Raw genomic sequence first — 4831 nt, forward strand, 5'->3', positions numbered from 1 at the left:
TTTCTCATCTCGCTCACTGCATGTGTGGAGCGCATGTGATGATGGAGGCCCAGTTTCTTTGTTGATTAAGTAGCGTCATGTGCACAGGTGGTGTACAACAGTTTTGTCAGTAAATATCAAAGTGACGCTGTTGTTGACAATATGAAAGGAAGGAAATATTTGACTTCTCTACAGTTCTTTTATTCTGTGCAATAACACTTTTCATAAAGATGGAGAGAGGCTAGAGCATATCCCAGCATGCACTAAAGAGAAAGTAGGGAGACATTTATTTTTTACACAAAATACAATTTAGAGTTTAGTATTGTGTGGGGACATTGTGTAAATGTAGAAAATGGATCACTCATCATCTTCACAAAAGTGTCTGAGGAAATGTGTTTAAGACAGGAGTTGGCCATCTTGTTGGACTAGTAAGTAATATTGGCTGGCTTGCTATGTCTTGTGTTGATGCACTTGCTTGATGTTTGGCTGTGTCAGTAAAATGTTAGTTTTGAATCATAAGTAAATTCATAAAAATAAAATCATAAAATCATAAATTTATTGATTAAAAAAAAAATGATTCCCAGGAAAGAAAAACTTATGTTTGGGCCAATTCGATAATTGTTGATTGTGGGACTAATACTGTAATTTAAGTATAGTACTTGACTTCTTCCACCACAGGAAAATATCTTTTATCATGTAGTACTCGTGTTAAATTCTGTCTAAACAGACATGGGGACAGGATAGAAACATATGAATTAAACTAATACATATGCAGTATACATGCACATGAACTCTCACATACAGAAACGAGGAAAGGCAGGGAAGGGAAACAAACAATATAGCAAACACTCAAACAAATGATGAGGCAGCTTTAGATGAAAAGATGACTGAATACCACAAACAGTGTGTGAAAGGGAAATGGGATGATAGAGGGACACAAAGAGAGATAAAGGGGAGGAGAGAGGAAGATTGCTTTAAGGATTGATGGAAGCCTATGGGCAACTCTGCAGAGTTGTAGATGTAGGTCACCAATTCAGAAATGTATGTCAGTGTGTTAGAAACGAGGAATACACTTTTACACATCCACAGTAATACGTGTTTGTGTAAAAACGCACATCCTTTGCTACGTTTACGCCTCGCATCAGACAATCTACATCTACATCAGAATCATGATGAATGAATATAAAAAAATATAAAAAGCCGAAACCGATAGATTAGGAAATGCCTAATATCTTGTACAATCTGCTTTCTGTTTAGTGTGGATGTAGCGTTAGAGAGCAGAGTGTTAGAGACAAATGAAAGAACAGACGGACAGAGGTGAATCGATGATTAGATGACTAATAGGAGGGACAGGGAGAATGTTTGTCAAAAGAGGGGAAATACGATAAATAATAAAGACAGAGAATGCTAAGATATATTTTATGGAAAATGGATTATCTTTTAAATTATGTATTGCCCTTGAATTGCTCAGCAATCACATGGTGTAACCATGCAATCAACAGTTCTGCGGCAGGTCAACAGTACAATACTGGAACATTCAGCAGCACAATCCACAAAAGAAAGATAGGCGTTGTTGTGTAAAATTGTTCAAATCCATGCCTTTTAACCTGTTATTGGACTGAAATGGTATAAAGTACTGATTACTGGAGACATTCAGTGTTCTGAAGTGCTGTACTCAATTGATTCATGAATGTTATGTAGCAGAGAGTTACCTTACACATGCATATCTTTCTCACCATCAACAGTAAAACAACTGTCCACCACCTTTTATTAAAAAAAAAAATCTAGGGTTATCTGACCAGTTCTTTGGATGCAGAAAACATGCACTCTTAGCAGAACCCCCTTGTAGGCAGTCTTTGGCAGTGGCCCGTGTTTAAACCCAACCCGCAGCTCTTTGCTGCATGTCGTCCACACTCTCTCTCCCTTTTCCTCTCTTTAAACTGTTGTGTTGATTAAAGGCCGTAAAAGCCCCCAAAATAATCTTAAAAAAAAAAAAAACTAAGTATAAGACACAAAGAGAGGAGAATCTAACATAAAAAAGAAGAGGGTGTTGTACCAGTGAACATTTTACCTAAAGGAATTGCTAATAGTGAAATAGTAACAATCTCTTCCAATCACTTTTAAGCTGCAACACACTTGTATCTGCAAAGCTGGAGGTCAGGGGTCATGTCTGCATGACATAGCCTACACTTCATGTAGTCCTCTTTGTCAGTACTTAAAAACAGAAAGAAAAAAAAAAAACACCAGTTACATGGTGTTCCGCATGGATGTCATGTTAACTATTTGGAAGAGCTCGGCTGTGTGCATGTTGATGGTTTGTTTTATTTTATGAGCAGCAACAATGCTCCCCGCAGAGTACAGCAGTGCCTCCTTTAGGCAGCCCACAGTGTCTGTGAAGCCTATTTTTTGCACTGTGTGAACAGAACACAATGTACAGCAGAGTCCTGTGTCTATGTGCTGTGTCCCTGTGGCTCAGTGCCATAACGTGGAACTATTGCACTGTCACTGCATGGGACATCTGTCTGTCTGTTTTTGTAGTTGCAAATGACCTTAGTTTACAGATAAAGTAATGAGGATATATAATGTGTTGATGAACTTGATTTACTTATTGATTTCTTCAGGTAACTGGTTTTCATTTTAACCATATCAACACTTACATTTTAATATTTCTCTCTCTGAGTTACAAGTCTGCACTACTTATTTGCAGCCTCAACATAGTTCTGAAAGTGATTACAGTTGATAATTTAGGAAAAATTTGTGTCTCAATGAATTTTCAGGTGTAAAATCCCAAGCAGGAACAGTGATTGCCCAACAACTGTTTTGTGTAAGGATTGTCCACATTCAGACTACCGCCTTTAAATTATGCATGTCCAAAGCAAATGGCCACACAGCCTTAAGCAAAAAGAACTTTGTGGGCAGGCTAAGTGCCGCTGGCAAAACATAGTATACAACAACAAACATGATTAACAAACCACTGAGCTAGGATGGACTGGAATGAGAGCAGCTGCATTCAAACTGGCATTGATAAATCAAACTTCCCCTGCAGTGATATCCATAAATAATGACTCGTGACCAAAGTTACACCACTCAATTAACTAGAAGCACAGCAGTACCCATTGGCAGTTCCAAGAAGAGCCAAATACCATCACCTCAGTAACAGCAGCTTCAGTGTGTAGGAAACGTGGTGGATAAGAATATGAACAGTATGTGTGTTTTATGTTCATGCCGGCGTGTGCATTTGTACTCTATGTTGTTGGTTTGCTAAGCAGCTGTGCGTGTGCATTTGAGGGCAGGTGCATACATTCATTTATGCACAGGACATGTTGCTGGACATGTTGCTGGACAAAAATATGTAATTACCAAAGTAATAACTGGGTATGCATCACAGTAATAGGATGTAATACTGGGGTAATATGGGGATAAGAAGGTAACAGGTGTAATACCATGCAATTACCAATGTGATAACTAGGAAAGGGTCCGATGATAACCATACGTATATTTTGGTTATGGCACTATAGTAATATTAATATTGTAGTAATATATGTTGATTTTTTTCCCGGTAGTATAGGCTACTATCAGCGTGGAAAAACTACAGAACGGTACCATTGGTCTATTTTTGCCGGAACGGCTCGCGTCTCTGAAGTGTGAAATCTCTTGTGAACGTGTATAAATGTCTGAAATTATGACAGTTTACTTAATATTCATTTTTAATTATAAATTTTATTTATGTCTGTTTCTGTTGTTGGAAGCAATGTAACATATGATCCCGGCTTATAAATACTACCTTAAACAGCAGTCATTACCCAGCTGCTGTGCTGCAGATAAAATAATTATTTTATGTTTTCTACAGTGCCCAACAAAATGAACAAAATGCAGGTTGATGACAGCAGCTGTGGCGTTAACACGGTTATATTGACATTTAAAATGAGTGATTACAGAGAAAGTCAGAGGCAATCGGATCATGAATCAGCAATCACTTGGCACTCTACATCCCAGTAGCCACATTAAGATTAAAGTCACTAACCCAGGCAAAGTTATGTTAACACTCCACTAGTACAGGACCACAACACATACTTCTAAGCATTTGTGTGAGTTTGTGTAGGCAATGAATTTATGATTGAGGTGTGTGTATTAGCACATATGGTATTAATGGGACAGTGAGTGTGTATGTATATATACACTACCGGTCAAAAGATTAGGGTCACTTATGAATTTCCATATCACTCCATTATAGACAGAATACCAGCTGATCTGAGTGGGGGGCTGATCTTTAATGCCATATCTATATTGCCCATTATCAGCAACCATTAATCCAACATTCCAAAGGCACATTCTGTTTACTAATCTGATATCATTTAAAAAAACAAAGTGAGAAAACATTGGAGAACCCTTTTGCCTATAATGGATTGAATTTTCTAAGTGACCCTAAACTTTCTGTGGCCAGTGTCTTTCCAGCAGAAGTCTCAACAGAGATGAGTGGGTGGTCCATGCTGTTGACTTAGGTGTTGTGCCAGGGATGAACTGGCAACCTCTTTGGGGCAGACGGAGCAAGTGGCATTGTCATGGTGCTGATGGATGTACTGCTATCCCTGTGAGATTTAGTTTGAGTGTTTTGAGGCATCAAAGACTTTCATAGTGAAATCGTCAGCAGATGTCCCCAGGCATGATCTGTTCCTGTTCTTAGGTCTATACGGTAAGCAGTCACAAGTATTTTGGAGTGATTTATCATGAAACCATATGCATCACTAGCACAATTATGCCGCCAACACATGATATTTTGACAATAAGATAGATAGATAGAAAGATAGATAGATAAATAGATAGATAGATAGATAGATAGATAGATAGATAG

At 38.1% G+C, this 4831-nt stretch overlaps 1 long non-coding RNA gene across 1 annotated transcript in view; it reads left to right on the forward strand.

Moving 5' to 3' along the window:
- The first annotated feature begins 4568 nt into the window (after window positions 1-4568).
- Window positions 4569-4831, forward strand: part of LOC116696226 (uncharacterized) — a 25204-nt gene continuing 24941 nt past the window's right edge. The window contains exon 1 of the long non-coding RNA XR_004333661.1: window positions 4569-4580. This is a non-coding gene — a long non-coding RNA (uncharacterized LOC116696226). The remainder of the gene's footprint in view (window positions 4581-4831) is intronic.

This window comes from Etheostoma spectabile, chromosome 9, assembly GCF_008692095.1.
Source record: "Etheostoma spectabile isolate EspeVRDwgs_2016 chromosome 9, UIUC_Espe_1.0, whole genome shotgun sequence".
Classification (NCBI taxonomy): domain Eukaryota; kingdom Metazoa; phylum Chordata; class Actinopteri; order Perciformes; family Percidae; genus Etheostoma; species Etheostoma spectabile.